This window comes from Elephas maximus, chromosome 2 (genome assembly GCF_024166365.1).
Source record: "Elephas maximus indicus isolate mEleMax1 chromosome 2, mEleMax1 primary haplotype, whole genome shotgun sequence".
In the NCBI taxonomy this organism is placed as follows: domain Eukaryota; kingdom Metazoa; phylum Chordata; class Mammalia; order Proboscidea; family Elephantidae; genus Elephas; species Elephas maximus.
Window position 1 is genome coordinate 171473017 of NC_064820.1, and position 22226 is coordinate 171495242.

Sequence of the window (22226 nt, forward strand, 5' to 3'; positions counted from 1 at the left end):
GAGTGGAGAGATGAGAACCCAAGAAACGGAGAGAAGCGAAAAAGAAAAAAAAAAAGGGGGGGGGGAGAAAAAAAAAAAACAGACAAAAATTTGGAAAAGAAAAAAAAAAAAGTAGAAGAGAAAAGCCCCCAGGAGTCCCACCGGTGAGGCTGAGAAGACTGGAGAAGACAGGAAGTCTCCTAGGTTTCGCAGTATAGCCTGGCTAGAGTGGGTATAGATGCTACATAGCACCAGGTGTTCAGGGAACTGGAAAAGGTAAATATAGACAGAGGAGACCTGAAAAATGAATAAAGACATAAAGGGAAAAAGAGGGAAGGAAAAAAAGAAAAATAAAAGAAATGCCCCCAGGGATGCCACCTATGCGGCTGTGCAGGTTGGGGGAGTGGCTCCTAGGCCGTGCAGAGCCTCCGGGCTAGAAGGGTCTACAAAGTGCGAAAAGAGAAAACAAACAAAACAAAACAAGCAAAAAAAAAAAAAAAAAAAAAAAAAGAAGCCCCAGGGATCCTACTAGCGTGGTGTTGTGGGCTAGGGGAGTTGATTCCCAGTCCAGTGTGGCTTCACATCCTCTCAAGAAGTAAAGATGGCACTAGGAGCCAGGTAGGTGTTCCACAGAAAGGAGGGGGAGGTGGTGGGAAGCACAGAAGAAACCGAAAGAGACAGAAAGAAGCTACACCAGCTCAGGGACCCAGTCAGTGCTGGCGGGGCGAATCCAAGCGGCCCAGGGCAGAAGCAGTTGCCTCCTGGGCAAGAGATTGCAGCTGGCAGGAAGCAGAAGAGGCCGAAGAGGGAGGGGAAGCAGGGCGGGAGTTAGGAAAGCCTGTATCGCTCCTTATCAGGTGTTCTGTCTCCTGCCGGGAAATTCGTGGAGGTGCTTTCCTATACTCCCTGTCTGCGGATCTTCGACATGGGTGGGATGAATCCAAGGGGCATGGAGGCTGTACTTTCCGGCTGGCTGAGCCATGGCAGCCAGCCAGGAAACTTTAAGGTTAGAGCCGCCGGGAGAGGATGGGGGGTGGAAAAGAGTGTATCGCTGGTTACTGGGTGCTCTGTCTCCTGCTGGGAGCTCCGTGAAGCTGCTTTCCTGTGCTCCCTGTCAGCTGATCTCTGGCAGGACCCCAAGATGGCGAATCCGTGCTGCCTTAGCTGAAAAGGAACCTTGGCAAGAATCTCCCCTTGCTCTCAGTCCTCTGTCAGTTTCTTACTTCATTCCGTGTTTGGCTGAATTCTTTATCTCTTCGTTTGACACTTCAGGTTCCAGGAATGAGGTTTGTCTCTGTTTTACTTAGTTTTTCGGGTCTTTGCTGTGGAGGGATAGCGTGGTGCTTCTGTCTATGGCACCGTGTTGGCCAGAAGTCCACAATCATTGCTGTTTGAGCACATTGTTGCAGCTACTGTGTTAACCCATTTCATTGAGGGGCTTCCTCTTTTAGGTTGACCTTCTGCCTTACCAAGCATGATGTTCTTCTTCAGGGACTGATCCCTTCTGATAACATGTCCAAAGTATACAAGATGAAGTCTTGCAATCCTTGCTTCTAAGGAACAATCTGGCTGTACTTCTTCCAAGTCAGATTTGTTTGTTCTTCTGGTAGTCCATGGTATATTCAGTATTCTTCACCAACACCGTGATTCAAAGGAGTCAATTCTTCTTCAGTCTTCCTTATTCATTGTCCGGCTTTGGCATGCATCTCCAAACATAAAGATTATTAAAGAAAACTGGGATCTTTTGGGGGCCATTCTTTGCCTTTGAGACTGATATTAAACAGAATGATTTCCTTCCAAACCTGTAGAATCAGAGTTGCTATTACTAATTCCTCTAAGAGTGACAACCATTCTGTGGACTTTGTAGTTGACTGTTTACGAAGCACTAGGTTGCTGCCCTATTACGCCGAACTGTTCTAAGAGTAAACAGCCGAATGGAAGATTTGGGCTCATGAAGAAATCTTCTGTAGGACAATAGCTATCTTTCAGATTTTGTTCTTTCCTCAAGGACCCTACATTCCCCAAATCAGATTTTCGTATTTCTACATGACCTCAAATATCACCATACCCTTCTGAAATTGAGGCACATGTTGCACTGTTGTCTGCTCCTTAGGGTTGTTCCCAAGTGGCACCTTATGGTTATCTGAGGTGAAACTAGGGGTGGTGTGTTGGTGGCTGGGGCGAACTAGATCTGCCTATTGCCAGGCAGTGACCCAGGTCTTTGGCCACGCCACAGCCCCTCAGGCTTGCCCCTCCCATCTCATGTGAAAACTCCTATCCTGTTGATTCTGAATTGGAGCTGAACTTATTGGAGAGAGGCTTCCCTCCGAAGCGGGTCAGAAGAGAGTCCTGAAATGAAGGCTCCCTTCTCTGTTTCAGAAAGATGACTTGCAAATATGTCTGAGAGAAACATCAGAGACACAAGCCCAGAGAAAGAGACATCTTAGTCTTGATATCATTCTGAAGTAGTTTTGAAACCCAGTTCTAGTAACAAATTTATATGTCCTTAGGAAAATGGCCTTTACCTCTCTGACTCTTGGCTTTTTAAAGTATAAAGTAGGGCTAATAATGTTTGCCTTATCAGGTTAAATGAGTCATCAGAATGATAATAGTCAAAATTATTAGAGTCTATTAGCTTTCTTTGTACCAGATATTGTCCTAGGGGTTTTAAATGGATTAACCTCTGTAATTCTCCTATGCATTTAAGGACTATTATTGTAAACATTTTATAGATGAGAAAACTGAGATTCAATTAAGTATCTTGCTCAAGATCACACAGCTAGTAAAAGGCAGAGCCAGCTTTCCAATCAGGGTAGTTGAACCTCAGAGACTATGTTCCTAACTACTACCCAATATCCTACCAAATCTGACAAAGTGGGCACTCCATAAATAAGAGCAAAGGGCAGGATTTGGGAATAAAGGCTGTGCAGAAACTGGTTGGCTGTGGAGATGAGTGAGGTGTTGGTAGGCTTTGGTATTGTGACATGAGGTGGGCAGGAAGAATCCCACTTACAAACTTCCTACTCCACCAGGCCTCTTCTTGCTGTGACTGGCTCAGACTCCCACTACCCAGCCAGAGTAAAAGTCTGCCTTTTCTAAAGGCTTTGGATCTCATCACAGCTTTGTTTGGCTGAGATAAATGCAGGGGCTTTCTGCAGAGAAGTCTGTCAAAGGAGAATAGGTTTCTGAGGAATTAATTGGAATTCCTTTAACATTCTCCTGCCATCGGCCTGAACACTGTGTTCATCCCCAGTAGATTATCATTAATCGGGTGAGCAGGGAAAGAGAAACACCCTCTGATAGCTAATTTATTAACTTCTCCAGGATGAAGGGAATGGAGTGGGTTGAGGGGCTTGGATTTACTTTGAGGGATTTGGGGCAGAAAACCCATCAGTGAATGGTACTGTGACCCTGATCAAAATAGAAAGATTAATGACTTCCCTTGGTCTCAAGAAGGGTTGGCATGCAGGTTTTCTGAGACCTGTAATTTCTATACTACATTTTTCTTCTTTTTCAGCTCTGGGTTTTCCCTCATCTCCTTTCACAGATTCTCTCCTATAACAAAATCTCCTAAGTGTCTGTTATCTTCCAATTGGTATGTTTAGGAGACACTAGTTTTTCAATAGCCAGGAGCTATTTTTCCCAATAGGTGATACGACTTCTAACACTTTCTTGGTGCTGTTACTTGCTGTAGGATTTGGCTCCAACTAGTGGCAACCTTATGAAAAACAGAACAAAAGGTTGCCAGGTCCTGCACAGTCTTCACTATTGTTGGTAAGCTTGAATTCATTGTCGTAGCCACTGTGCATCTATTTAGAGTGCTTTCAAAACCTAGGGGCTCATCTTCCGGCACTACATCAGACAATATTCTGTTGTGATCCATAGGGTTTTCAGAAGTAGCCAGGCCTTTCTTTCTAGTCTGTCTTAGTCTGGAAGCTTTGCTGAAACCTGTCCACCATGGGTGATCCTGCTGGTATTTGAAATACTGGTGGAATAGCTTCTAGCATCATAGCAACACGCAAGCCACCACAGTATGACAAACTGACAAATGGGTGATGGTCTTATACTTACACCCTTCTGTTTTCTCCTTCGCATATACCCTACCACCCATCCATATTTGACTGTTATTCAACATGACCTCCAGCTGTTAGGATGCCTAGAGATGGATTTGCTATTGTACAGGCTGATTATGAGGCTTTAGCGCAGACAGACTTAGGGTTGAATGCCAGTCTAGTGACTTTCTAGCTGTGTGTGGCCATAAGCAAGTTAATTAACATCTCTGTGCATCAATTCCCTCGTTAGTAAATGAGATAACTATTGCACATGGCTGCAGTGAGGATTTAGATGTGACCCTGTGTGCCGTGTCCAAATCAGAGCAGGTGCTTCATGTCTGTTTGTTTCCTCTCCATCTTTCCTCCTTGGAGAAGGGAAGGAGGGGCTCTCATTCCCGTGTATGAGTGGGAATCCTGACTAATATGAGAGTTAAGGAGTGAACAAAGCTAATGCCTTCTAGATGTCTGCTCTCTGAAGGCACACTTCTCTCATTAGGCTGGACTGGAAAAGCTTGCTGGCTTTAGCTCTGGTGGATAGGCTCCAAGCATTAAAGCATCGTCTCATAGAAGAACCAGCAAACCCTTGAAGAAAACACACCAGGTAGGATTTCTAGAGGCGTGTGCCACTGCTGTCTCTTCCCTTTGCCTCTTAGCCTCTTAACTTCACTCCATGGATACCACCAAAGTGCTCCTTCAAAAGGTGGAGGTGATTCCTAGACGAATCCTCACCTTTGGTTACTTTCATATCTCTTTGTCCTACTCCCACTTGCCCCACTCTCCTCTGAAGGTGATACAGCCTTGTGCTTAAGAGTGATGGGCTCTGAAGTCAGACTGTTGGGCTGATGTATACTTTAATTTTGCATATTTTAATATTTATGTAAATAAAATCATACTATATGAATTCTTTTACTACTTGCTTTGGTTGCTTGACATTACATTTCTAAGGATCATACTTGTTTTACCATGTAGCTTTTATTAATTCCTTTTTACTGGGTCATGTAGCTTTAACTACTTTCTTTTTTACTACAGCGTAGTATTCCATTGTATGACTATACTGCAAATTATTTGTCAGTTGTATAGTTGATGAATGTTTAAGTTGTCCTTAGATTGTTTTTAACTGTCAACAGTGCTGTTGTAAATATGCCTTGAACCCCTGTATACATGTTCAAGAGTTTCTTAAGAGCAGCTTCCTGAAGCGGAATTGTTGGATTATAGGTTATGCCCATCTTCCAATTTATTACATAATGCCACATAGTATTTCAAAGTGATTATAACATAATCCACTCCCACTAGCAGTGTACTAATATTCCATTGCTCCACAGTCTTGTCACTACTTGATATTACTAGACATTTAAAAAAATTTTTTTTTCCATTCTGGTGGGTGTGAAATACATTTCTCCAATTTCCAATGAAGTTGAGTATTTTTCTGTCTATTTAATAGTCATTTGGATTTTCTCTTTGTAAATGTCTGTTCAAGAATTTTGCCCATTTTTCTATAGGATTTTTATCTTTTTCTTATTTGCAGGACATCTCTAAATGTTCTGCACACTGTATTTTTGTTGTTATTGTTATATTTGTGGCAAATAGCTTCTCTATGTTGATGGCTTGTCTTTTTACTCTATGGTGTCTATTAATGAAGAGAAGTTAATTTTAATGTAACATAGTTTATAAGAGATGAGGAAATTGAGGCTTAGATTTTTATGTGTCTTATTAAGGTCTTTTTGTAGGTAGCAGCTGAGAAGGATTTGAATCCAGATGTGAGTGCAAAAATTCGTCTCTTTCTATTAAGCTCTACTATCTCCAGGCAGCAGTGTCTAGGAGAGGGTCAGGCACAGAGTTGGTGTTCATGCAAGTCCTGTTATGCTGCATTTTTTTCCGAAAATTCAGGGGCAAATTATTCCCTGCCCTCACTAGATGAATGTCCAAGTAAAATAAGGAGTTTTCATGATAGTGGAATTTAGACACATCCCTTGAGTTCCACACCTCCCATCTCTAACCCTTTCTTTTTCTCCATGGCAGTGGGATTTTTGTTAAAGCTCTGTTTATATAGCTCATAAAGAAACAATTTTAACCAAATTCGACTAGAATCACGAGTGTGTGTCTCTCTCTCTGTGTAATCCTGGCTGGCAACACCCCAGATAAAGAAAAATCAGGTTGTGTGTTGTCTAAATGAGCACAAGGAGATTTGGGCATCTGCTCCTTTTAAACTAAGCATATTTTCAGTGTCATAAAACATTTGATATTGGGCTGGCAAAGGAAAATACAAAGGAATTAGGAATGCAGTGTTTCAGTGAAGATCTTCTTAATCATAGAGAATGGAACTTCTTAATTTAAATTCCTGATTAGGCATGTTGGGTGCGGACAGCCCCATTCTGATCTCATTAGCCCAAGTGATAATGTGCACTAATTATCCCATCCCAAAGTCAGGAGTTCCTTTATTACCTACATGAATGAACCTTTCACTCATTCTCAGCCTCAGAGTAAAACATGAGCTTGGGAAAGTGATGGAAGTACCAGGGAGGAGTAAGAGGTGTGATGAGTGAGATGGTTTCATTTTCAGTGGAAGGAGCACAGAAGCCAGGCAATTTGTGCTAATGCTAAGCAAGTAAAAACCTGACTCCTAGCTTTTACCTGACTCCCTGGGTGGGTTGGAAATGATAAGCCCTTGACTACTAACTGAAAGGTTGGCAGATTGAATCCACCCAGAGGTGACTTGGAAGAGAGATCTGGTGCTCTACTTCTGAAAGGTCACAGCCACTGAATACAATAAGGAGCACAGTTCTACTCTACACGCATGGGGTCGCCATGAGTCGGAACTGACTCGACGGCAACTGGTTAAGGTTTTACCCATCATCTACCATGTTCTTTCTCCCTACTGAGTTAGTGTCTCCTTGGCCAGTGGGCATAAAATATGATAGCCAAATGGGAAAGTCTATGATATAACTTAACACTAGGGGTTTCAGATGATAGTGATATGAACATCAATCATCTCAAGGCACCCTGGCTTGCTTTACTCCTGACCTAACCTCTGGCCCCTGCAGGCTTCTGAAGTTGGAGTCCCAAAGATGTGGAAGCCCGTGTTAGCAATGCTATGTGTGGGGTGGCATAGAGGGTGGGGAAAGTGGGAGTAGAGGATATTTCCTACTCCTTCTAGACATGATGAAAGGAACACTGCAAGGATGATTCAGGCAAAACACTTTTCTTGGAGGTTTGGTTTCCCCTGTTATAAAATAAGAACATCTCTAAGACTGTAAGTATTTAGATAGGGTAGGGAGTGTTACAAAACAAACTTGGAAATCACTGCTTTGAGATCATAATCCCAGTGTTCTAGAACAATTCGTATAAACCCGCATAGTCCTCCACACTCAGAAGGGGTAGAAAATATCTTCTATTCCCACTTCCTTGATCCTCAAATCTTATACAGAGCATTGATAACAGGGGCTCATCGAACCATGGGGCTCCAAGCTCAGATGGCTGCAGAGGCCAGAAGATCCCAGCCCACTGAGTTCTCTTCATCATACTGCCCACATATGCATATTTTAAAGGCTGTCTTAAACGTAGTAAAAGGAATTGCAATACAAAATTTTAATTAAAGCATGGACGCCAAATTATAAAATGATAATGTGTAGTATTGGAAGGTGTGAGAAGAGGCACTCATATTGTTGGTGGGGGTGTAGACTGGCACAACTTTTTCAAGGGTACTGGCATATCTATTAAAATTAAATATATGTATACCTATTGACCCAGGAATCCCACCCCAGAAATCTATGCTACAGAAATATTTGCATTTTATCTGTATCTATGTCTATCTATGTAGAATTCGTTGCAGCATTGTTTCTTGTTTGTTTTAAACACACTTTATCTTGTAGCACAGTTTTAGTTTTTCAGAAAAATTGAGAAAGTAGTATAGCTAGCTCCCGTATACTCTGCACTCTATTATTAACTTCTTATGTTAGTAGGGTACATTTGCCATGATTAATAAATCAATATTGACACATTATGATTAACTGAAGTCCATGGTCTAAACTGGAGGCTTGGTGGCACAGTGGTTAAGAGCTCAGCTGCTAACCAAAAGGTTGGCAGTTTGAATCTACCAGCCACTCCTTGGAAATCCTATGGGGCAGTTCTATTCTGTCCTATAGGGTCGCTATGAGTCGGAATCAACTGGATGGCAATGGTTTTTCTTTTTTTTTTTTTTTTTTTAATAGTCTAAACCAGGGCTTTGAATTGTTTTGTTCCAGTTCCAACCCCAGCTAACAATTTGCATTTGCTAATGCCACTAGTTAGGGACCAATTCTGAGAACCACTAATAGAGCAGTGGTTCTCAGAATTTATCATACATGAGAATCACCTGAGGATCTTGTTAAACTGTAAACTCTGATTCAGTATATCTGGGGTGGAAATGCAAACCCTCAGCAGGGGTTTGAACTGGAACGACCTGGTTGGAAGTCCTGGTCTAAACAGATTTCCTTAGTTTTGACTTAATTTCTATTTTCTGTTCCACAATCCAGTTAAGGATACCATATTACATTTAGTTGTCATGTCTCCTTAGGCTCCTCTTGGTTGTGGCAGCTTCTCACATTTTCCTTGTTTTTGATAACTTTGACAGTTTTGAGGAGTACTCGCCAGGCATTTTGTAGGATGATCCTTTTTTGGAATTTGATTTTTTTTTTTCATAATTAGACTGGGGTTATGGGTTTTTGGGAAAAAGATTACAGAGGTCAAGTCAGCGTTGTTTTTAATGAAAACACAAACTAAAAGCAATTCTAATATCTATCAATAGGAAACAAGTTAAATAAATAATGGTACATCCTACAGTGGAGTATGATGCAAATACTATTAAGAAGAATGAAAAAGATCTTGAATTGGCATGGGAAGATGTCCAAGATTGGTCAATGCGAAGAGCTGGCTGTAGAACTGTATGCAGCATAGTATCTCATCGGTATAAAGGAGTATACATAAACTAGTGTTTATGCCAATGGTTCTTTGTGGTTATCTCCAAGGGGCAGTGAATGGAAACTGGGGAAGGGAGAGGCAAAGGAACTTCTACTTTATAAGTCATACATTTCAGCATCATTTGAAATCCTCAATGAGCTGACTTTATATTGGTAATCAGGAAAAGCAATAATGATAAAAACTCTTACTACACAGTGACGAAGACAGGAGCCTGCCATCCTGAGGCCAAGCACTGATGGGCTGTCAGAATTGCAAAGCAATGGGAAATCATTGCCTTAAGCTCATTGAATGGGTCTGGCTCGGTGACTGTTAGCAAATAGCATTCTGTGCAGAGCAAGAGTGTCCCAACTACTAGATATTATCCTTTAAAGAGTCGTGTTCATAGCAGATAGAAGGTATAATCTGTAGACACCGTTTAAGTTTAATGCTATCCCGCCACTGTGTGTTTGCAGTATAGAGCTTGTGTCTGCCCACATTCGTTTCTGCAGTTTTGGAGACCAGCTCTGGGACCCATGTGCGGATTCATTGTGTTCACTTTGCTTGCACATGTAGGATGGTAACATTAAGATATGCCACCTCCCCAAGTCCTTAGTCATCATATCACTCTTTGATTTTCTTTTTTCTTCCTTCCTCTTTTCCTCCTTTCTGTCCTCCCTCCTCCCTTCAGCAAACCTGTACCTAGACTGTGCCACATACTGATCTGGGTACAATGGGGAATAAAGCAATAAATTAGTCAGGATTCCTGTTCCAAGCAGTTGTTAGTTCACAGTTGGCGTACCAGGGAAGACTGGCATGAAAACAGTGGACAATAGGCTGTGAGAAGGACGAGGACTTAGGAGCTAGATGTGACTAGAGAGCCAAGAGGGTGGGGTCTTGGCTCTGTTGCATATTTGCCATGAGACCTTGGGAAAGTTACTTAATATCTCCAAGACTGCTTCTTCACCTGTAATTTTGGAATAATAATACCTTCTTCATAATAGTACAGGCATGGAATAAGGTATGCAATGCCTTTATCCTCCTTCCCACCATCCTCCCCCTTTCTTTTTCCTCTTCTTATTAATATGAGGAGTCACAGACTAGTGCAAACGGTTTATGTAATCCACTTGGCTACTAATCTAAAAGTTGGCAGTTTGAGTCCACCCAGAGGTGTCTTGGAAGAAAGGCCTGGAGATCTACTTCTGAAATACCAGCCATTGAAAACCTTATGGGGCAGAGTTCTACTCTGACACATGGGATTGCCATGAGTTTGGCTGACTCAATGGCAACTGGTTATTTAATATGAATAATGATGATAAAATGAGATATAAAGCGTTATGGGAACAAGAATGGAGAAGCTATGTGGAGGGGGAAGGGGAGATACGCAACGAAAGTGACATCCCAGCAGGATCTTGAAGGATGAGCAGAAAAATGTGTGTGGTAAAGATGGAGGAACAACTGTGGGAAGGCACAGAGGCAGCTTGAGCAGTTGCATCAGCTAGGGAGGGTACTTCGAGCTTTACCTGTGCAGCAGGTCCTGTCCTTCGCCATCTCCCCCTTTCTCTCTTCTATGGAAGTCCCTTTCTCCCTGTTTTTTTTTTTAAGCAAAACAACAACAATAACACCAAAAAACAGTTGCTATCAAGTCATCCACGAATGATGACCCCAGGTGTGTCAGGGCAGAACTGTGCTCCATAGGGTTTTCAGTGGCTGATTTTTTTGTAAGCAGATCACCATACCTTTTCTTCAGAAAGGCCTCTGGGTGGACTCGAACCTCCAACCTTTTGGTTAGTAGTCAAGCCTGTTAACCATTTGCGGCATCCAGACTCTCCTTCCCGTTTACTCTCTTCTCTGCGCGTGGACTCTCAGGAAATGATTTGATAGTAATCTAGTCTTTCTTCTTTAATGTAAATTGAAAGCATTCTACTGTATTTCCTTTCTCATGGGCTTTTGCATATAAGCCTCATCTGTTGTTGTGGAAAAAAGTTATTTTTCACTTCTTAGAGGAATTTCAGGCTTCATAGCACAGGGAGGTTGCCTGCCCCCCCTTTCCTTTTCCCAGGGAAGAACCTTTCCCACCCACTGAAATCCCATCTCCTAGGCAACTGCCTGCAGTGCTGCAGGGATGAGCCTGATTCTACCTTTCAACTTCCAAGGTCAGGAGAGGCGATGTCTTGCAGGCACATCTCTGAAACATACATGTTTAAGAAACCCACTAAATCATAGCCCAAATCAGCCTTTTCATTAAAATGTAGTAGAGTGAGTCCTTTACAAGGAAAAGAGGCAGGTAAAAGATTAACAAGGCAGCTGCTGACACTTGCTGCTCTGTTCACATTCAGTATCCCACCCATTCATCACTCACCATTGACAACACTTCCTTCTTCCTACTGGAATCTAGTTTTATGTTTGGGGTCAGCAAAGCTCCCCATAAGAAGTCACTGCTCAAGGAGCCACCATCAAGATTTATTCAAGAGGAGAGAAAACACACTGTTACTTCTTTAGTCAAGGACTAAAAGTCAAGTTGATCGATGCCCACAGTGAAATTGTGAAGGAAGTACAATGTGTACTGTAGGTGGTTACCAGTGTGGACTCTGGAGTCAGACTGCTTGGGTTTGAATCCTGGCTCTGCCATTTTGCTTAACCTCTCTGTACCTTAGTTTTCTGTCTTGAAAATGGAAATAATGACAGTAACCTAATCTAGGAGTTGATATGATATGAGGATCAAAGAGGTTAAGATGCAGAACACTTGTTACGGTGCCTCATGTGTGGTGAATGCTGGCTAAGTATTACTTATTTTTTTTGTTAATAATGATCACTGGCCTTTGACCAAAAATCAGGGTCTATGGATCCCCAAATATAGTTGGGTGCAATTACTGAGAACATTGAACTGTTGTTGCTAGTTGTCTCTGAGTAGGCCCCTGACTCACGGTGACACCATGCACAATGAAACGAAAATGCTCCCTATCCTGCGTCATCCTATGATTGGTTGCAGATTAGACTGTTGTGATCTATAAGGTTTTCACTGGCTGCTTTTTAGAAGTAGATTGCCAGGCCTTTCATCCTAGTCCATTTTAACCTGGACGCTCCACTGAAATGTGTTCAGCATCATAGCAACACACAGGCCTCCACCGACAGATGGGTGGTGGCTGCGTATGGGGTACATTGGTCGGGAATCAAACCTCGGTCTCCCCTATGGAACGTAAGAATTGTACCACTGAAACACAGGTCTACTCATTCATTCCTAACAAGAAAGTAGTGAGGGTAGTGGGTGAGCCAAGCAATGCTGAATGTGAATCCCGGATCAGTCAGCTCATTCAATCAACACATACCTGTCTAGTGCCTGCTATGTGATCACTACTCAGCAAACAATTGGACAAGGTCCTCTTGTCATGTACTGGTTATATGACTTTGGGTACATTATTTGACTTCTCTGTTACTTTCCACATCTGTAAAATGAAAATAATAATACCCACTGCATAAGATGATAGAGATTGTTTGTAGTTATCCATTGCTTGGAAAAGTGGATAGGGTCAGATCTTATGTTAGTCTGGCTGAATTAAGTTTCATATAGGAGCGAACCCAAAAACTAGGTTATGAGTTGAAGAATATTTTTTATCCAACTCTTAGCTTCCACAGACCAACTTATTCTGAGAGCAACCTAAAATATATTATTAATTAATTACTTGGCATACTTTGCTTCTCGACCTTGAAAGATAGAAGGGTCAGCCTCACTGTCCTGTGGCCATTGCATTTCTCAGACTCCTTTGCCATCTTTGGCTTTAAAAGCTTTCTGATGTTTAATTTTACAAATGTTGAAATAACTTGAGTTTGGTTGTTGGTCCTCGGAAAAGAAACAAGTCGGAACTTTATCTTTCCCTACTTTCTCCACCTGTCATTAGCCGTAATGACATCCTTACTGTAGATTGTTGGGTTTAGTTCCCCTGCCTCCGTACTCTCCTAATAAGTTGTTTGTCCTGGTACTCTAACACTTACTCCATCTTGCTTTTGATTATAGTTACTTGTGAAAACCAAGGACCAGAGGAAAAAAAAAAAGTAGTTCTCTGAGGTTTCTGATAGACTTGCAATTCATATGAAAACCAGTTGTCACTAAGTCGATTCTTAGTCATGGTGGCCCCATGTGTGTCAGAGTAGAACTGTGCTCCATAGGGTTTTCAATGCTGATTTTTTGGAAGTAGATTTCCAAGTTTTTTTTCTGAGGCATCCCTGGGTAGACTCAAACCTACAACCTTTTGATTAGCAGCCGAGCATGCTAACCATTTGCACCACCCAGTGATTTCTGCAATTCATACTAGATGACTCCCAATAATACAGGTTCCTTCTGAGATACCAGGCTGGTGCTTTATGGATTATGATTGAAAATCATTGTTATTTATGTCTTTGATTTATTGCAAGTCAAAAAAAAAAAAAAGAGAGAGAGAGATGGTTCTCACAGCCTTTCTCTTTTTTGTGTCCTTTTTTTTTTAAATGGCAAATTGTGTTCATCTCTACTCAAGTGTGTGAAAGACTGTGACTCATCTATTCAATCAACAGTGACTTCATGATTATGAACCAAATGCTGAGAACTTATATATTTTTTGTAGTTCAAACATAGAGAAACTTTTTTTTTTTTTGATTTGATGGTTTTGGTGGAAGTTTGTGGGAGGGGCTGTAAATTTAACATCAGATTTCTCCTTAAAATTTCACTTGTGTGTTTTTGGAATTTTTTTTTTTTTACAAAAATTTTGTCACATATCTGGATTTCACAAGAAACCCTCACCTAGCTACCCTGCTTACACAAGCACTGAAGTGGGAGGCAGGAAACCCAGCTCTGCCGTTGCCCAATTAGTTGGCTTGTCCTAGTCTCTTATCCTCTCAGCTCCAGGGAGGTTAGACCAGATTAGGTCTTTTCAGAATTCTTCTAACTCTGAATTTTTTAATGCTCACCGATGCTTCTTAAAGCCAATGGTAAAAAAAAAAAAAAAAAAGAGGGAGAAGAATGTGACAAATAGACACTGTTGTTGTGTGCTGTCGATTCTGACTCATAGAGGCCCTATAGGATAGAGTAGAACTGCCCCCATAGGGTTTCCTAGGCTGTAACCTTTCAGGGAGCATACTGCCAGATCTTTTCTCCTACGAAGCTGCTGGGTGGGTTCGAACCACAGACCTTTTGGTTAGCAGGTGAGCTTTTAACCATTGTGCCATCTAATTTGGGATGATCAGTTGCCTGTTTTGGGGAAATTTCAGAGGAAATGGGAATATTCCTCGTCAAGATAGCTTTTCGCCTTATGCTTAAAATTCCACTGTCAGTGCTTCCTTTCTTTGAATTATGTCATATCCCTTTTCTTGCTTCCTTTTTTTAAAAAAAAATTATTTTTTGTTGTTGTTGAGCATATACATAGCAGAACATATACCAATTTAACAATTTCTACACGTACAATTCAGGGACGTTGATTACTTTTCAAGTTATGCAACCATTCTCACCTTCCTATTCCAAATATAAACTCACTGTCCCTTAAGTTTCCTATTTTATCTTTCTGGTTGCTGTTGTCCAGTTTGATCTCATATAGTTTATAGAAAAGCACAATGCTCAAACAAAACATTCTTTACTAGTTAAACTAAACTACTGTTTCATTTGAAGAAGACTTGAGGGAATATTTTTGATTTAAGGTTTAAAGATTATCTCAGGGCAATAGTTTCAGAGGTTCATCCAGCCTCCATGGCTCCCGAAAGCCTGGATTCCATAAGAATTTGTAATTATCTTCTATGCTTTCTCCCTTTGATCAGGATTCTTCTGTAGAATTGTTGATCAAGACATTCAGTAATGGTAGCCGGACACCATCCAATTCTTCTGGTCTCATGGCAGAGAAGTCTTGCTTCCTCTTTTAGCAAGAGTAAAGCCTGGATATTCTTGCTTGCCAGCCTAGTTAATGTGCACATGTTTTCTTCAGTACCTGTAGAGTGCTTCTTTGAGAGTTTTGGGGCTGGGGGTGGTGGTTCTGTTCTTGGTGGTGAATGGTCAGAGGCTGGCTGGTTTTTTGCTCCAATTCCTTCTCCCTCTCTCTGCTGTCCCTGGCTTTTGCTCAGCTGAGCACTTTCTGAATTTTTCTGGCCTGTAGCTTCCTCTACTTGCTCATCACCCAGCACCTGTCCATCTATTTTTGTGTTCAAGAATATGTCAAACTATCATTTTTTGATAGTATCTTCTCTTTCTCTTCATTACTTTGGGTTGTAACTTAAAAAAAAAAATTATGACTTTTTAATGGGGTCTTAGGATGGGAAAATGATAACTGGTAATAGATTTGTTAATCCTCAAGAGACTGCTGATCATGGGAAAAAAGATTCACTATAATTTGTATTTGCTGTTTTCTTAGTTATCTAGTGGTGCTATAACAGAAATACCAAAAATAGGTGGCTTTAACAAACAGAAATTTATTTTCTCACAGTTTAGGAGCCTAGAAGTCCAAATTTAAGGTGCTGGCTCTAGGGGATGGCTTTCTTTCTGTTGGCTCTGGAGGAATGTCCTTGTCTCTTTGAGCTTCTTCTGCTGGGTGATCTTCTTGTGGCTTGACATCTCTCTTCTATCTCTGCTTACTTGCTTGCTTGTTTTAATCTCTTTTGTATCTCAAAAGAGATTGACTCAGGACACACTCTATACTAATCCTGTCTCATTAACCTAACAAAGACAACCCATTCCCAAATGGGATTATAACCACAGGCATAAAAGTTAGGATTTACAATACATAATTTTTGGGGACACAGTTCAATCCATAACTGGTGTAAAGCCTGAATTTTAAATCGTATTAACTGAATATTTTTCTAAATACTTGCACAGTACTTACACAAATGATAAATCAATACGTATGAATTTTCCAAGTATTTAAGCATTGGTTGCAACTTATTTAATAAACTCTTCGGGAGTTTATTACAAGTTTGATGTATTAGAATTTCTTAAATGCTATACGTGTCTAAGAAATAGAAGACAATATACACAAAATTGTTTAATGATTACTAAACTGTTATACTGCGTTTAAAAATTTAGTCTAAAGTACGAATATCATGGATTTAAATTTGATTTTTCATTCATTCTATTTTTTTTCTATTCCTTCCTAAGGTTACCTTACTGGGTTTGAAGTAGCTTTACTAGATTCTTTTTTATACCTTGCTGGGATTGTAATTATTTTTACCAGATTCAAAAGAAAAAAAAAAAAATGCCATTTCATATCAGTAGAAGTTTTACATCTAGGTTGGTATCCTATTGATTAAAAACTGAGGTCCAAGGTCCAAGGTGATTCAAATCTAAAGCACCTCCCCTTCTTAAGATGAAATTTTGTTACCCATGTGGCCCCATGAATCCCTGCCTTTCTATGGATTTTTATTTTTTTTGAACCTGGTGTCTTTCTCTGGAATGATACATTCTTTAAGTTTTACCTGGCATTACCTAACTCATTGTCCTGCCATCATGATATGTTATCTTGGAAGGTTAAAAGGACTAGAAATTTATGTATGCTTTATTAGGATCTCATTATAATTAATAGGGTCAGTTTGAGGTTTAATCTTTTAGGAGATAAGGAATCAAGTCTGGCTTAGTCCCCTTTAACTCTTTGGGATGCAGCTAATTCATCATCTTGGAGCACACTGCTGGGCCTCCTTTTTAATTAGTTATTGTGTGTGATCACTGGTGCTAGTGAACAGCAGGAATCTCCTCCCACTTGGTTGTTATGAATGACTGTTGGCATTCATCGCCTTTCCTGATATAGTCTCTATCTCTTTGGGGCCCATTTTTCCTTACTTACATTTTTTGGAGAGGTCACAGTCTTTTATAAATGTACGTATGTATTTATGATTTTAAACCAAAGTGAACTTAAAAAAAATGAAAATAAATGTGTAATAATGCACTGTGACTTACTAAAATCAGGAAAAATTAAGTATGCCTTGTTTATTCTTGCTCTGTATTACAGCTGCCTTTTTGTATACTTTGCCTTCTCTTTGGAGTGCCATTATGAAGTCATGGCCTTATGGAAGCTCATATTTTTCAATTAACTAATTATTATTCCCTTTTTGATGCTCAAATTGGATAGTGGGACCCCCTTTAAACTGGCTGATTTGTGTTTTACCATGCCTGCTTTCTACCAGTAACATGGTATTCCAAACCAACTCTGATGTTCTGCTTTTCCCAAGATATAAGAAACTGCAATTAAGGAGTAGTGTAAAGAGCCCTGGTTCCTTCAACTGAATGACAGCATTGGAAATCCAGGCTTTATGAGTACACATGAGCAATGGGGTTCCTTCAACTGAACGACAGCATTGGAAATCCAGGCTTTATGAGTACACGTGAACAATGGTGGTTCCTTCAACTGAACGACAGCATTGGAAATCCAGGCTTTACGAGTACACATGAGCAATGGTGGTTCCTTCAACTGAACGAAAGCATTGGAAATCCAGGCTTTATGAGTACACATGAGCAATGGGGGTTCCTTCAACTGAACGACAGCATTGGAAATCCAGGCTTCATGAGTACACATGAGCAATGGGGGTTCCTTCAACTGAATGACAGCATTGGAAATCCAGGCTTTACAAGTACACATGAGCAATGGAGGTTCCTTCAACTGAATGACAGCATTGGAAATCCAGGCTTTATGAGTACACATGAGCAATGGTGGTTCCTTCAACTGAATGACAGCATTGGAAATCCAGGCTTTATGAGTACACATGAGCAATGGGGGTGAGTAAAAGTGCTACACCAGCTTTTAGGCCATGTTAGTGGCAGGGCTTGAAAACATACTTGTTTATAAGCTTCTGAGTTTACATGAGATGGTGCAGATGGTTTGCACGCAGCTACTAACTGTAAGGTTGGCAGTTTCATACATCCAGAGACCCTGCAGAAGAAAGTTCCGCTGATGGACTTCCGTAAGGTTACAGCCGTCGACTACCCTGTGAAGCACAGTTCTACTCTGAAACGGGAGGGCTCACCATGAGTCAGAATTAACTGGGTGGCAATGCGTTTTGTTTTTTTTTTTTGGCTTAATGTTCACACTGGATTTTTTCCCAATTAACATGTTTCTTATATTTTTTAGGATTTGAGATTTCAGAGGCCACCAACACTTTTTATTACACTGATGATAGTGTTGTGTACTCAGTCTGCCATCGTGAATCAGAAGACCCTGTTGCCCGATTAGGGTCGGTGCCCTGGAGCAGTTGAGCCAACGAAATGTCCTCCAAGACCGAAAGAGTGAGAAAGTTTATCTAGGAGGTGTCTACCACCGGAAAGCCGACGGTAACGCAGACTGTCTCTACCACCGGAAATCCGACAGTACCGCAGACTCTCTCTATAGAGTCCCCAAAAGCAATTTTACATTAGAGCTTATATAGAATTTTTACAAGGGTTGGAAGTTTCTTTGTAGCCTGCAGATGGCATGGCCGGAGGAGATATTCATTACAAGATAATTACAAAACTTTTTATCAGACTAAAAAGACACATGTCAGACATCTGGGCTTTAATGTCCCTGTGTGGGGTTGTAAGTCACAGGTGGTCAGACAGAACAAAACAAAGTTATCAGCATTAGATCAAAACAAAGAACAAAGTTACTTGCATTAGATCAAAACAAAGTCATTAACAGAGGTATGTGGAAAGGAGAAGGCAGGCAGAGGAAGGGGAAAAATTTATAGGTTCATCACGGCGTTAGTTATGTCAAGCTCTCAGCTGACCATTTTGAAAAGGAGAAAACATGTTGGGGAGTATTAGTCACAACGCTCTGGCCCTGGTTTTAAATTTGCACTGTTGTGATCATTCTGAACAGAAAACCATGTATCTTTTTATGTCATTTCAGCTTATAAATTTTTTTTGTCATGTTTTGGACCATCTTCATAAACAATTTTAATGGCTATATAAAATTTCATTGTTTCAGCGGACTTCAAACATCTTCCTTTCACTGGACATTTAGCTGTTCTCCTTTTTCTTGCTATTATAATAAATAACACGTTGATGAGTTCTTTGTAGGTAAAGGTCTTTTGTATTAAGTATTGTTTCCTTAGAGGAGATTCTTAGAATTTGAATTACTGGGTCAAAGGGTATAAACATTTTTAAGACTCTTCATATTAAAACAAGGATAATAATAATAGCTAGTTCATAAGATCATTGCAAGGGTGAAATGAGTCAATGTGCATAGCACTTAGAATAGTTTTTGGCACAGAGTAAGTGGTCAGTCCACACTGGCTGTATTTATTGTTGCTGAACTGCTTTCCACAATGGTTTTACCCCACGAGTTTATACTCCCCTGAGCAGAGCTGGAGGGAGCCATCCAGGCAGCTTCTGAGCACAGAAGCTTTCCAGGAAGTCTGGGTTTTTAGTGCTAACAAATACCTCTCCAGTGGCCCAGGGAAGATGGCTGCTACTGTGTTGGCTGCTCACCAAGATTTTCCACTGGAAACTGCTGGAGTCTGACTCTCCTGCTGCCACCCACAGTGATGGAAGTCAGCCTGGGGCCGCAGACAGGCTTTGCTGCAACATACCTAGGAACTTAGTTTCCTGGATGTCCTCTAGGCAACCAAGATCATGAAAGGCTGTGCTCCTGGAGGAAAATATCAACATCCATCTGAAAGATTGTTCGTACATAGCCTGAAGAAGGAGGAAGAAGAGTGGGCCTCAGGGACTACTGACTAATAGATATGGGAGATTAGGGAAAAAATCCACAAGACCAGTGCTTGCCCTCAAGGACCTTGTAATCCTATAGACACTATAACCAAAAACCAAACTTGTTGCTGTGGAGTCTATTCTGACTCACAGCAACACTATAGGACAGAGTAGAACTGCCCTACAGAGTTTCCAAGGAGCAGCTGGTAGATTTGAACTGCTGACCTTTTGGTTAGCAGCCATAGCTCACTGTAGCTCTTAACGACTGCACCACCATGGCTGCATAGACTCTATAGTATAGAGGAATGTCATGGACTGTTTTGGCAACACACAGGTCCTCGTTACCATCCAATGCACCCAACCCCCTAGCAGTTGGGAGCCTTGTGCCCTATGGAAGCTGCTCTGGAGCCTGGCTGTTGGCTGATTCCATCCCAGGAGGTTACATTCTCCATCCCTTATCCCTCCCAAGAGCAGCCAAAGACTGACTGAATTTCTCAAGGGGAAAAGAATCTGTGGTGTGATTTAAGCTTCAACCCTCCTTCCCCGCTCCATCCCTAGGCTAGCCTTTACCTGATACTACATTCTTGCTTAGCTACTTCTCTGCCCTATCCCGTTTCCTTCCTTTATACCCCCCTTACCCCCAACATGCTGTCAATAAATCAGGTGCATCTGAATCTCTCCGATTTGGGGGAACATGACCTAAGACTAAGGAGCTGTGGTGGTGTAGTGGTTAAGCGTTTGGCTGCTAACCAAGAGGTCTGCATGATAGTAAGCACCAGGGCCTCAAACCAGTTCTATCCAGTTTGAAGCCCTGCTGGTAATTTGCATATCTAACAAGTTCCCAGATGATGCTAATACTGCTGGGATCAATTCTGAGAGCCACTAGTACAGCAGTGGTTCTCAAAATTTATTATACATAAGAATCACCTGACGCTTTTGTAAAACTGTAGATTCTGAGTCAGTACATCTGGGGTAGAAACAAATTCTCAGCAAGGGTTCAAACCAGAAGGAGCTGGTTCAACCTTTGGTTCGAACCCACCAGCCACTCTGTGGCAGTCTGCTTTATAAAGATTTACAGCCTTGGAGAAACCCTATGGGGTAGTTCTACTCTGTCCTATAGGGTCGCTATGAGTCAGAAACAAATTGATGGCAGCGGATTTGGTTTTTTTTTGGTTGACCTAAGACTAGAAGATAACATGCAGACTGTTCCCAGAGGTTAAACATAGATATAAGCTGTGTCTGTGTCAAAGACCCAGTTGGGACTAAGTGATAGGGAAGGAGGGATGGCGGGAGGATTTGAAGGGGCTAAACTTTCAGCTGAATCTTAAACAAAACAGACAAGATCCTTGATTTCATGAAACCCCTAAGAATCCACTAGAAGGAAGAGATAGTAAATAAATATGTGTGTGTGTGTATAAAGCATATATATATTTATGAAAAGAAAATAAGCATGATAATTTCATATAATAATAAACCAAACCAAATCCCATTGCCATTGAGTTGATCCTGACCCATAGTGACCCTAGAGGATAGGGTAGAATTGTCCCAGAGGGTTTCCGGGGAGCAGCTGGTGGATTTGAACTGCCAACTTTTTGGTTGGCAGCTGTATCACTTAACTACTGTGCCATCAGGGCTCCAAAGCATATATATTAATAACATATATATATTTATAAAAAATAAGCAAGATAATTTCATATAATGTTATGCAGTTATCAAAAAACATAATGTGATGTTTTAGAGGGATATGATGCAATGATTTAGGATTATTAACCTTTTTGTTCGGCTAAGCCTCTCAGCATTGCCTATACAACAAAGGGCAGCATTCAGGTGTGCATGCTGGTATCCTGAGACCCTGATTCTGCAGTTGCAGCTGCCAGGTATTGAGCATTTGCTATGTGTCAGGCTTTGTATTGTGCTCTAGAATAAATAAGGGATTAAGATGGTTCACTTCTTAATTGGCTTCTGAGTAAAATGGAGGCGGTACAATCTAGCTGTCTTGGAGAAGTCTGGATCATCTACTCCCACCCCCAGCTTTTTCAGCTCTTGGTGCACAAAGAGGAAACGGCAGGAGGAGAAAAGCCCCTAGTGTGAGGATGCCTGTAAAGACTTAACAGTTTTAATTACCACATGAGTGAGTCTTCACGTTTTATCAAAGTCATCCTGCCTCTGTTACCCACGCATTTAGAAGAGGGAACTGAAAACTTCAGAACTTCACACTTTTTCCTCCCAGGACTGAAAAGCCCATGGAAAAGCTATGAGAAATATTTCAAAACAAGCACAGTGTTTGATGGATCATAAACCCAGAGCCCTGAGATGTACAAACTATACAGTTCAATAGAATTTGTTTTTCTAAAGCAGCTGCAAGGAAAAGCAAAAGAAAACAAAACATCATCAGATAAAGAGTGGTCCCACACACAGCTGAAAAAAATTGGTCAACAGTCCCAAGAATTGAAATTCTGCCATCCCAGAGAACCAACAGGGAAGCGTCTAGCGAAGTCAAGATGGCAGCTACAAATTGTATTTGCTCTAAAAATTTAAGAAAGAAATGTTAAACCATATATGATTGATGCTAAATGAGTGCGACTAATAGAGCACAGTAATTAAAAAAAAAAACCTCTTATTCTGTCACTCTC

General features: G+C 41.0%; 1 long non-coding RNA gene across 3 annotated transcripts; it reads left to right on the forward strand.

Moving 5' to 3' along the window:
• Nucleotides 1–857: 857 nt before the first annotated feature.
• On the forward strand, nt 858–20974 carry LOC126070208 (uncharacterized). 3 transcript variants are annotated; one of them, XR_007516164.1, is made up of 3 exons: nt 858–985; nt 16922–17685; nt 18038–20974. It is a non-coding gene; the product is annotated as an uncharacterized LOC126070208 (long non-coding RNA). The 3 variants fall into 3 exon arrangements; XR_007516165.1 differs by having other exon boundaries at nt 17142–17685; XR_007516166.1 differs by lacking the exon at nt 858–985 and adding an exon at nt 1013–1265 and having other exon boundaries at nt 17142–17685.
• Nucleotides 20975–22226: the final 1252 nt, after the last annotated feature.